Source organism: Vombatus ursinus, unplaced genomic scaffold, assembly GCF_900497805.2.
Source record: "Vombatus ursinus unplaced genomic scaffold, bare-nosed wombat genome assembly UNPS02014812.1, whole genome shotgun sequence".
Classification (NCBI taxonomy): domain Eukaryota; kingdom Metazoa; phylum Chordata; class Mammalia; order Diprotodontia; family Vombatidae; genus Vombatus; species Vombatus ursinus.
In genome coordinates, this window is record NW_020954590.1 from 65401569 (window position 1) to 65415211 (window position 13643).

Sequence of the window (13643 nt, forward strand, 5' to 3'; positions counted from 1 at the left end):
ACAACACAGGGCAGTTAGAAGCCTTGACTTTGTTCCCTAGTATTAGAGTGCATTAGTCAGTCAGTTTGTAAACTAGAATGCATTAAATGTCCTCTCTGTGCCAGGTACTGGGCTAAGTGCTGGTTATTCAGACCACATAGGTCTGATGGGATAGGAATTGTCTGTCTAGCACCTCCAAAGTGCTTCCTTTATGGGGCAAGTCCAAATTATAGAGCCACATAAACTGTAATAATTATTAGTTTGTTACTCAAAATTAAATCATGGTCACACAACTTCATATATCATAATAAACAGATTAATTTTTTTAAAATTAGCTCCATCATGTGCAGAGGACTATTTTAGGGTCTTGGTAAGAATTAAAAAAAAAAAGATAGGTAAGACACTGGCCTTGCTCTCATTTAAAAGTAAACTATTTAAAATACTTTAGATGGCGAACATGCTTTCAAGCAGATCAATTAAGAGATCAGAAATGTGCCTTCAAATGTATAAATTCATCTGTTTTCTATAATGACAATCTAATATTTCTTCTTATCACAAGCTTGTATAAATACATTGCTAACCAATAATGAATTGAAAGTTCTATTTGACATTGAAAATGATATCTACTTCAAAGAACTTGTTTCTCTGTATTAACTATACTATACGGGTGAAATATATTTCCATACATGATTATGTTTGGGTTCCAAAAGAAACATGCAATTTTTAAAGAATGTTTCCATAGGCATTTGTGGTTGTCAAAGGTGCAAACTATATTACTATAGGTGGTTTGGAAATCTAGGCAGATATGCAGAAGCTATGGATAAATCTTATCAAAAGACCATAAAGGAAAACAAACATTTATGCAGAGAGGGTTGTCATGAACAGGGTAAAAAGACAACCAATCAATAGAAAATATGGGTTATTCTGGGCAGGCATTCTTCATATTAGGAAAGGAGAAAAAAAGAGAGGGGTATTCAGGGTATATTGTTCATCCATCGATGGTGTTTCACAGTATTCCTATATTAGCACCTAAAAAGTTGATGCAATCTTATTGTCCAAGAATATGGATGCCAAAGCAAGCAAGGTAAGGCATGGAATAGGGAAGACCATGTATCTGGGCAGTCTCCTCAATCAACAGAAGAACCAGTGAAAGTTCCATCATACCAACATTCTATCTAAAACAGCAGAACTGATTTCTTCCATAATCTCTTACCTACTTAGACTCAAGGACTGCCTACAGGACTCACCTGTGACCAATCCTAGAGGGCAAAGAACTGTCAGCCTTTCGATGTTTCCTCACTGTTTAATGCAAGGTCTGGCACATAGTTATTTCTTGGCCTTTTGTTTTGTTTTCAATTGCACATTCCTCATGCTTCAGTGAGACTGATCCTATTTCACTATGGCCTGAACAATACTTGAAATACTTGAATTCCTTACAACCAACAACTACTGTGATATTTTTAACAGCCATTGTATTGCACTTTTTTTTAAGAGTATTGCACTTTTTAAAACTTTTTGCAACTTTTGCGTGTTTCCTTAAAGTAATGTTAATTCTTAAAGACCCCAGAATGAAATGTAGTAAGGAAATACCTGTATGGCACAAAACTCAGTATTCAAGTGACAGAGAATTAATTAACTAATGGTGGGGAGACTAGCACAATCTAATTTCATTTGCTGAAAGTCAGATCTTCTGAGTCAGCCTAGTGTCAGCAGAAGCATACTACTTTCTGACTACTGCTTTCATAAAATGAAACCATATCAAAATGATTGCTTATCCCAAGTGATAAGCACACCACTGTGCCTCATATCAAATTCAATTTTGTATGCCTTATCCCTCCTATTAGAGGGATAACGCCTTGAAGGCAGGAATTACATAATTTTAAAACTCTATGTTCTCAGGATTTAACACATAGTAATGACAACTATGTAGAGACGCGGATAGAGTGCCTGGCCTGGAGTCAGGAAGATCTGAGTTCAAATCAGATCTCAGATATTTACTAGCTATGTGACCCTATGCAAGTCACTTAACCCCAAACCTTTGCCTCCGTTTCTTCATCTATAAAAAGAGCTGGAGAAAGAAATGGACAACTACTCCAGTATCTTTGCCAAGGAAACCCCAAATGGGGTTGTGAAAAGACAGACACACCTGAAACAACGACAAACAACAAAATGACTCAGTCAATGTTAATTGAATTATCTATTGGAATGAATTAGGGGAAATAGGTTGCCAAATATTTCAATAGGGTTTGGAGGATTATATGGATTAATAGACGCTGTCCCTTCCAACTCTCTTTTCTTGTTGTCATTAAGGTTGTCGTGGCCAGCAGGCCCGTATCAGAGTAGCAACTAAGTCTTTCTTACCCCAGAGCAGAGGTTCTTGACTTTGGACCTATGAAATGATTTTTAAAAAATATTTTGGCAACTGTATTTCAGCATAATTGGTTTCTTTTGTAATCCTATGTATTTTATTTTATGTATTTAAAAACATTACTTTGAGAAGGGGATTATAGGCTTCACTGTATACAGTCAGAAGAGTGCATCACACAATAAAAGGCAGAGAACTCCTGCCCTAGAGAATTGGTTAAACAAAAAATTCTAAAACAGTGACTATGAAATTTATTTCTAGCTTCATCATCTTGCATAGTCTAACTCTTCCTTTTTCTATCTGCAGTCATCTAATTATAATATTGTATAGAACTTTACAAGGACAGATTTTTGGAACTCTCTAGGCCCCTTCTAGATGTTGATGCTGCAAAGCCTTTGATCTTTTGCTCAATTGTCACCTCTGCAACACAGCTTCTGTCCCCTGCCCAACACAGCAGTTATCCTTGGACAGAGCTGATACTATTCTTTTCAAAAGGGAAAAGAAACTGTTTCAGCAATGGGGACCAGTCTTGCAAGTGTCAAAGAAATTCTGCATGGTGGGAGTTTATAGAGGCCAGCTAGGCCTTCTGAAAATATAGGAGAAAAATGAGGAGGGAAAAATGAATAACTCCCAAATTCCCCAAATATACAATGTCTAGTTTTCATAAGATGATTCTAGGACTTCATTCCTAGATTTTAAAATTCAAAGATCCCTTGACTAAATGGTCCTAGAAAGCACCTAAGCTTGCTTTTATAATATTTCTCTCAAAATGACAAAGTAATTTAAGGTTATTTAGCCTTATTTAAATTTGTTTGATTAATAGAGTAGTGAGTTGAGTTGAGAATGTTCTGCTTAATTCTGTGATATTTTGGTATGCCCTAGTTGATGCTGGTACAACTCTAACAAAGGCAATCAGGCAGACACCAGTGAACCCTCCGGGTCTCAGATGTACTATTACCTCCCAAATTATTCAAAACACAGTAGAGGATGAGTTATAGCTGAAGGCTGCAAAGAATCTCAGGGACCATCTAATCCCAGCTCCTCATTTTACAGAAGAAAAAACTGAGTCACAAGGAGCTAAAAATCACAAAAGTGGTGCCATAGGAAGGATTTTAACCTAAGTTCTCTGACTTTAGAACCAATCACTTATTCAAAGAAATGTGAACGTAACTCTTTGATGGAGGTTGAGCAATCTTAACCCTTTCATACCTGGAACCTCTACCCTTCAGTCCTATTGGCCTGATCAGCAAATGAGTCACATGGTCAATTCACTGTATCTAAGCAGGCTCCAGGCTCTCTTCACTTTTCTCTCCTTTGTACCAGGCAGCCACTTTCCTACCCTCCAGTCTCTCCCTTATCTCCCACTCCCATTAGCTAATCAAGCATGCTTTTGCTGCTAGAGGGGGCGTGTCAATCTACTCCAATTCACCATCTCTGTAACTTTCCCAACCACAATACCCCATCCTGGCCATCATTTCCCTATTTGTGTTTTCTTCCTTATTGGAACATAAGTTCTTCGGCTATCGAAGATGATCCTTGCTTTCTGTTTCTGTATCTGTAATACTTAGTGCAGCACATAGCACTTAATGCTTTTTCATTCATTCATTTCACAGCATTACATTTCGTAAAACCATTTTAAAATAAAAACAACTTTACCATTTCTGTTTGGATATGAGCCATTATGCTTATTATTATTTTTTTTAATTGTGCATGCTGACATATGCCTCTCTTAGCCAAATAATGACCCAGTGCACCTAAAATCCACTATCTTGTTTTATCAAGCAAAACAACTTCTCCCTTCACTGACAGGGGGAAAAAAATTAATTAAAATGCTACATACAACATAAATAAGGCCAATTTTTGAAGGGTTGAACAGAATGGACATCAAATATGTATTTCAGTGATTAGAGTTTTATAGGAAAAGTTTGATTCCTAACTTAAGCCTTAGAATCATCCTGCAGGTTTGTAGAAACTGGACAGAATAAAAAATGAACATGAACTATTTTGAAAATATTGTCAAATCTCCCATGTTATTCCACTAAAATTAATAGCTCTAATGTTTAAATTACATCAAAATGTTGAACAAATATAACTTCATGTCTTCTAACGTTGAGCAAATTTCATCAATACTCTACTTATTTGAAAAATATCTATGTACGAAGCCCCTTTTAAACCTCAATTTCACTGTCTGTAAAATGGGAATAATAATTCTTGCTCTCACAAGGTTGTTTTGAAGAAATGACTTTGTAAACCATGATCTATATATGTTTATAGATGAAGATATTATTAGTACTATCATTGTCCATATAGGACAGGAAGCTTATATTTAGAAGCTTATTCCCATTAAACAATAAATTCAAGAACTCCCTACAAACCAAATTTCTAACATTAGTAGCTGAATTAGAATTAGAAAGCTGAATCCTGTTCCCAGAAAAAGGAATAAACAAGTTTAAAGAAATAAACCCCAAATGCAAGAAGAAAATTATATTCTATTGGTGTCCTGGGAAACACACACACATGTACTATACATACAACATACTTCAAAGAGATGCATTACCAGGTTTATCTTATTCCAACTTATGGTTGGTACTTAAGTCCAAATTGCTCTTTTTCTGTCATTGAAAGAAAAAAAAAATTACTACATTTCTACTTGTAAGCAATTGCAAATAATAAAAAGACCAGTCTTACAAAAGAGAATTCAGCCATCAGAATTCTTTCCATTTAACAGCAACATTATTTCTAATTCTACTTGCTTTACTTTACTTATAAGGTGCCTTATAGTTCCACAAATTGTCGTATCATTATTTATAGAGCAACTGCTATGGAGAAAAGACTTTGAAAAGAGCTTCATCAGCTTTAGCCTCCTCAACACAGAATAATTCATTAAATGAATTCAACACTTTTTTTTCCTGCATTGTGTAAATGATTTCCTTTTTTTAAAAAAAAGCAGTGGAGAATCTAGAATGAAGGGGAAAACACATTTTTCACATTTTTAAATAGCAAAAAACAATTGTTAACTTAGAACACTAACACTGTGAAGAATTGATTAAATTATGTGGGTCAAACATTTGTTTAAGAAAGTCATTGTTCTTTACTCTTAGGTATCACAGTCAACATTCCCTATCCGATGAAAAATGGTTAAAGGAAAGCAAACTTGCAGAACAAAAAAAATTACTTTCCCCAGACAACATAACTTCACTAGGGAATTTTGTGTTCTGTTTGAAAAACATTTTCATAGCACTCCTAATTAAAACTTAGCACAGTAAAGAACTATTAAATTTAATTTCCTATTAATCATACTGTTATAAATCATTTTTATTAAAATCAATGTTTTATTAGATTTTTCACTAAATTAAACATTAAATAGTAAAAAACATCTATCATTAGTTTATGTCTATTTTAGGTAATTGTATAAATCAATTCTATTTACCTATCCTGCATATAATTTTAAGTACCAGTCACTCATATAAGACAATCAGTAAACCTTTTTTTTAAATAACTATTTTTAAGAAAAGCTAAGAATGATGATTGCATAGAAAAACATAAGCTTTTATGGAATATTAATTATAAGTGTATTTCAAAAGATACTGTTCTACAGCTATGTACAGTTGATTATCATACACCAGGAAAGTAAGATAGATTAGGAATTTTATGGCCAATGATTTTGTACCATTAGCATACACCAATTAAGAGGTTGTCTCAGACAACAGGCTCCAGACTTCAAGATGAAAACAACCAGACATTCAAATACCCATTAGAATGCCTTCGTTTTGGCACTCTTTGATTGCCTATGGTTGTCCTTGGAAGGGGTATAATTGAGGATAGACAGTACTTCACTCACTCCAAGAGTATATTCAAGAAGAGGGTGGATGAAAGAAGTAGAACCCTCACAGACCCATAGCTTCATCTATCAACCTCTGTTGAAAAAGCGTATGGGTCAACATGTGTATCGGTGCTCTTAATCATTTCTCAGCTACTGAGTTCTTACATCCTCCTATTTTTGTATCAATGGAATGCTCAGCTAAATCTTTCAACCTTTGCTTGAATTTCAGTTTGGAGCCACACCAGGAGAAATAAATGCTTGGCCAATGGATAGCTATTTGAATTTTCTTATTGCTGTTTTCAATATATTATATATACTTATATAGTATTTATTTTTAAGTGTGCATAGCAAGAAAGCTTTTGCTTGAAGGGGTTGAAGGAATGGGCTGTTTCATTTATGTCTTCGTATCTTCATGACATAGCGAAGTGCTGGGCTTATAATAAGTACTTAATAAATGCTTGTTGCTTGTTAACTTTATCTTTTATCTATCATCTGTTTTTTTATATTTAATTCATTTATTTTGATTTATCAACAATTACTTCCATAAGCTTTTGAGTTTAAATTTTTCTCTCCCTCCCATTCCTTCCTCCCTCCCCAAGATGGTATGCAATCTGCTATAGGCTATACATATACATTCCTATTAAACATATTTTCACATTAGTGATGTTGTAAGGAAGAATTAGAACCAATAGGAAGAACCATCAGAAAGAGGAAACAAAACAAAACAAAAGAAAAAAATAGCAAGTAGTATGCTTCGATATGTATTCAAACTCCATAGTTCTTTCTTTGGATGTGGATAGCATTTTTCATCATGAGACTTTTGGAGATGTCTTAGATCCTTGCATTGCTGAGAAGGACTAAGTCTATCAATGTTAGTCACTGCACAGCGTGGCTGTTACTGTGTATGATGTTCTCCCGATTCTGCTCACTTCACTCAGCATCAGTCCATACAAGTCTTTCCAGGTTTTTCTGAAGTCCACCTGCTCATCATTTCTTATAGCACAATAGTATTCCATTACTTTCATATACCACAACTTGTTCAGCCATTCCCCAATTGATGGTCATCTACTTTATTTCCAATTCTTTGCTATCATAAAAAGTGCTGCTATAAATATTTTCATGCATATAAGGACTTTCTTCTTGATAGCTTCCTTGGGGTATAAACCCAGTAAAGGAGTCTCTGTAGTCATTTTATTCATATAATTTCAAATTGCCTTGCAAAATGGTTGTACCATTTTGCAGTTCCTCCAACAATATATTCGTGTGCCTATCATTCCACAACCCCTCCAACATTTACTGTTGTCATTTTTTGGTCATTTTTTCTCGTTTGCAGTATATGAGGTGAAACCTAAGGTTTGTTTTGATTCAAATTTCTCTTATTATTAGTGATTTGTTGTGCATCCTCGTGCATCTAGTTGTACATACTCTGCATTTCTTCTTTTGAGAACTGTTTGTTCATATCCTTTGATTTCTTACGTATTGGAAATGGCTATTAGTTAAATATCTATGTCTATACATAAGTATTCGTAACTCTAAATATATACATGATATCAATATTAAAATTGTAATAATTGTAATAACAAGAGAAGCAGGTCATAATCACATTTCATGTAGATATATATCTATTTAGATTTGGCCTTGCTTAGGACTCTTACTGTTTGTTGTGATGTTGTTTTCATTATTATAATTATATTTCATTATTATAATATTTCATTATTATACAATGATGGATTGGGCAATTGGGAAGTGATTATACTGCTAAAATGTATGAATAAAACACAAAATACTATATTGCATTGTCATATAGTCCCCTAGGAAAGAGCCCCATGAGATCTTGAGGCCAGAACTTAGTAGGCACCCCCACCACAGAGGAAGAAATAAGTGGAGAGAACTATCAAAATAGGGGAACCTTTATGGTTTAGTAAAATTTAACCTCCTATCTCCCTCTAAGAACAACTAGAAGACTACAACTGTGCCCAAACAACTACTGTGTAGTGAGAAGCCAATTAAAGACACTTCTTCTCTTAGCCCTAATGATACCACAACCACAAATATCTATGATTTCCACATTTTAAAAATTCTGTATTTTCTATTCTGACTATAGGTTTATTATAGTGTATTTATACAAGTACTACACACATACACACACACACACACACACACACACACACATACACACACACTGTTTTTCCTTAGCCCTGTCAGCTATGGTAATGCTTTGTTAAAACCTTCATTAGGTCAATGATTGTTTTCATTGCAATGTTATAAAAATAACTCTATGTTTATCATTAAGGATAACAACTCGCCAAAAATAATTAATGTGATTAGCATTTTACAAGTAATAGAACTTTGCAACCCACAAACAGACTTTTCCATTTTTCTGTCCTCATTTTAAAGGCAGGCTTCATTTAGTCTCGATCTCCACATACTACCCTTTCATGTACTTTTAAATCACATTTATATTAGAGGATAAATACAATAACTTAGTTGTGAAGCTCCAAAGTATCGTGGAAGGCATGTCATGGATGGATTTCAGTCCTAATCAATGCTCATTGATGATGATCGTCACATACTTTTTTGTCACATGAAATTCATCTCTATATTCTCCCTTGGCATCTTTCATAGATGATGTACTTTCCATACCATTTGAATTGTATTAGGAAGATTCTGAAGGTCACCTGGCAGGATGAGGTACCAGACACTGAGATCCTTTTTCAAGTTGAACTGCCAAGTTTTCAAACTCTATTGCAGAGAGCACAATTCCGATGGGCTGGCCACATTGTTCAAATGCCAAATGTACGTTTGCCTAAAAGATTATTTTATGGAGAACTCACACAAGACAAGCACTCATACAGAAGTCAAAAGAAGGGATACAAGGACACCTTCAAGTTCTCTCTGAGGAACTCTGGTATCAATTGTGAGACATGGGAGACACTAGCGCAAGACCGCCCAGCATGGCATGCCCACATAAAAGATGATGCTGTGCTCTATGAGCAAATCAGAATTGAAGAAGCTCAAAAAAGAAAATCCTTCTAGATTTCATGGGTACTAATGCTTCACTCATCCATCATCTCTTCCTCTTGCTATATGACGAGTCCCCCTTCAATTTTCCAGATACTCCTTAAACTATTTTTTGCACTTGGCTCATTGCTGAAAACATCTTATAGACTACTTGTACATACCAAGTGTCCTTCCATATCCCTTTTTGGCACCTGCAACTTTGGGGATGGGAGTAGGAGCTGTGACGTTCTAAGATTTATAACCTTTCTTCTGTCCTAGATGCATCTTAGTGTGACAGAAGGGAATATTTAATAATCCTCTTTTGTAGCAGTATTACACTTTAAAAGATGTCTATACTCTGAAGTATCTCCCTCGCATTCCTATTCCTACAGGTATCTCCCTTGTGTTCCCATTCCTTCAACCTCACATAAAAGTTCACCCAGAAGTCAAGAACACACCCTGCCGCTGTTCCTCTTCTCTTCAAATTTCAAAGCCTGTGGAACTCTGCCTCAGGTCAGGACATTTTTGCCAGGGCAAGAAATTGAGATATTCACTGACAGCACTTTTATTCCTCTGAAAAGAAAACAGTAATGGTGAGGACTGCTGTGGATGGGCAGAGCCTTGCGACGAGATGACGAGAGAGACTGCTGAGAGGAGAGTGAGAGCAGCACTATACAGTTGCATGCAGCTCCTTTTTCTAGGTGAGAAAGAAGGCAGAATCTGCACCTGGAGAACTCTGGTTTAGGCGGGTAATGCAGATCCAACCCAGGTCTGGCTGTAGGGAGATGGTTCTCTGAGGGCTGCCAGTGGCTAATGATGGTCCAGGATCCCAAGCAATGAAATTGAGAAGACATGTGGACTCCCATTGTGTTTAATAGGACATCTTTGTAGTCCTGGAGAGGGTTGCTTGTGCTGACCTCCGTGGAGTGGGTAAGGTTGGACCCAAACCCCAAGTAGGAAGTAAGGTGCCCACCTGACTACCCAGCTCTTTGTGTTAAGTCATGAAGCTAGGCGCTGGTGTCCAAGAAGCCCCAGTACCATGTTTCGGAAGGTCAAATGTCAGCAGATTTGCAGAAGAGTTCTGGATGGGAGTAAGAAGGAGAGCTAGGTGGTGCAATGGATAGAGCACTGGGTCTGAAATCAGGAATATCTGAGTTCAAATCTGGCCTCAGGCACTTACTAGCTATGTAACCTTGAGGTCTTTTTGAGTTCTAGATCCCAAGATCCTAACTAGGTGACTAAGGGCAAGTCATTTGACTGAGCCTAAATATCCCCATCTGTAAGGGAATGATTAGACTGTATCTCACAAGATTATTTTTACGTGGATCAAATGAAACAGTATTTGTGAGAGTCCTCTGTAGCCACAAAGGAATACAAAAGTCAGCCACTATCAGCAGTATTGTAATGGACTATTTTAAACTGTATCTTGTTTGGTATCCCTGACCAGTCCTTCCCTCCCCACCCCCTTGAACCTTCTGGTCAGCATAGTAAGTTTATAAGTAGCCAGTGTAAAGTGGCAGTAATAGGAAGATTGCAAATGGAAACCTAGAGGTCACATGCAAACCATCCTAAACATTAAAGGAACGATTTACAAATTGCATTATTTATTAATCAAAAATTACATCCTAGTCACATGTGCTAAATCAGAGGAAGCCACTTAGGCTTTGCTGTCAGGGATTTAGGGTCCTACGATATGTAAATCTCAGGCAAGTTCCAGATACCTGGAGTGAGACCAGCAGAAGACCAAATGGTGCTGGTAACTCTGAGATAACATGGATATATTAACTTTAAAGTTTTACCAACAGCTTTGAGATGATTTGGATATGGTAATGAACTAACCCCAAGATAGCACAAAGAAGAGTTAGTCTGTTCCCCAAACAACCTTATGAAATGAGACCTCAAACTCTGACCCCACTGAGCACTCTCTCATCTCCTAAGGGTCCATGTTGCTCATGTGCTCTCAACTCTAATTGCAGTTACCTAAGTGACTCCATCCCCTCCCCATCTTCTTCCTCACACTGCCTGCCTTCCTTCACTACCCTATCACCCATCCCCATGCCATCTGCCTCTAGGCCCCCTTTTGCTTCTTGTTTCTATATTTTCTGTGCCCGTTTTCTTCTATATCTCCTATGAAATCAACTAATTATGGTTAAAATTCTCCTATATCTCCTATACCTTATTAAAATATGATTGCAGTCTTGCTTCCAGATGCTTTCCTAACTAGTATGCTAAGAACTAGGCATGTCTGCCTCATTTCATAATTTCATAAATCAATTATCAATTCATAGACATAGAAAATAATTAGACTAATGAAGGATTAAGTATTTTTAATAAAAGACAAATTAAGAGACAATTGGAAGAGTAACTTTTTTTTTCAGGAAGAATCTTATTTTCTATAGAAGAGGCCTAGTTAGGATACCATGGGTCCACTGAAGAGTTACTACTTTGTTATGAAACAAAAAGGTTTAGAAAAAAAAATCAAAACAATTTCAAAATGTCCAAAGTGATAATTCTAGAGAAAATGGCAAGTTCTATCTAATTATTGGCTCACTTATATTATAAAAAACTTCTTGTGTAGTACTAGCCATATTTTCTTCAACTCTTCATATTTTTAAAGGTTATATGCTTATAAGAACAACTTGGTAGAACAAAAGAGGACACAAATTGTGTGGTCTACTGAAGCTTGATAAAGTTTCTTGGAACAAGGACAGCATCTCTCTAATATTTTTCCCCAAAACCAACCAGTAAACCATAGAAGAACATACCTTTCCCAGCATAAATTATACTTCACATTCTTCCACTGTATTTTCTTCAAGTCAGCATTGATTTGTCAGATATATCAGTTGCATCCTAGAACCAAAGCTAGGCAATTTCTTTCAAGGAAATAATTCTATAGCAAAAGAGTAGCTGACTCATTGTTCACTATTCACCAAAGCTATATACTGACATTATTGAATGATGCATATAAAACCAAATATAGATAGAAAATAATATCTTAAACCTTTTGCCAGCTTATCTGGGTTTGATGTCCATTCCAATAAACCATTCCATTAACCCAGAGCTATATATACTAGTATTTTAGACAAGAATACAAGACACTTTATTTCTTCAGCAGCAAAACATCTTTCTTTGTATGTTCCTGGCGAAATGCCTTGTCTGTTCCAATAACCTTCCTATTATAAGGTTGTTAAAAAATATGACAGTACTAAAGCCACCAGTACTGTGGATGATGCCCACACAAACATCTCTTTCTATACCTCTTGCAATTAAATGTAATTATGGCCTTTAGACAACTCTGTAAGGAAGGGGAAAGGGGCCTTTTTGGAGCCCCTGTGTTTTTTTTAATTAGGGTTTTCTCAGACTTCATCATGTCCATGAAACACAAATAGCATCTAATAAAACTAACAGGAATTGTGCAGCTTATGTTTTCTAGGAAGGGTGAAACGTAAACACAGTAGGCCCCCCCTTTTCTTGCTACAAGCAATTTTTAGTTTCTGCAATTACTTGTAGGTGCAAAACTATACAGGCAATAACTCCCTTTATAGTTAGATAATTGCATGAAAAAATCAACTAATTATGATTAAAATTAGCCACCTTCTATCCAGTTAGAAGCCTCCAAGAGCAGATTTTATACATAATTAGCCAAAAAGAAGGGAAAAAATTACTTATATGTAGAGTTTTGTACATATGAAAATGGCAATTTCCAAAGATAGCAGAAATAACTTAAAGTGATTTCTATATAATTCAATATAATTCAATGTAATTCTGATATGCTAAAATCCTAAATGAGAGAGAAGATGAACTTCTAAATGCCACAAATTTTGTTGACATTCCAGTTTCTTGAATTCAGTGTCTTCCTCAGCAAGAGAAACAGAGAGATATTCCTGATATAGTCCGTCTTTTAAGGACCTCCACATCTAATAGACATCAAGAGTAGAAGTCATCTTTCCATTTTCCCATTAAAATGGAAAACAGCATGACAAAAATAAGAAATCTAGCAAAATATTTGTTTTCACAACAAAAACACTGTAAATGCATTAGATAGTTATTATGATTTGAATTCTTCATTGTAAACTATGATTTGAAAGCAAAAACAATCAAATTATTCTTGGTTAAAGTCTCAACCCATCACAGTGATTTTACTTTTCTAAAATAAAGTCAATATTAGAAATCATCATGAATTGCATTGTACTCCTGAAAGACTGAAATAAACACAACTAGACTGCATTTAGCAAAAATATAAATTATGTTCAGGGAACGTAGGATGGAGAGCTTTATGGGGATGAAACTCTGCAGAGATACATCATATTACTCATTTTGTAAATAGTTTTATATGGCACAAACAAATCTAATATATAAGTTCAAACTAAAAATATTTGAATCCAAAAGTTATTAGTCGAATAGAAAATGTTGGCTAGGAATCAGATCCCATAGAAACAGATAGATAAATGACACTGAGAGAGAAAGAATTTGTAC

At 35.6% G+C, this 13643-nt stretch overlaps 1 protein-coding gene across 4 annotated transcripts in view; it reads right to left on the bottom strand.

Annotated features, from left to right (window-relative positions):
• LOC114054148 (nucleolar protein 4) overlaps nt 1-13643 on the bottom strand; it is a 427691-nt gene that overhangs the window by 274795 nt on the left and 139253 nt on the right. The gene's annotated exons all lie outside the window — the stretch shown is intronic.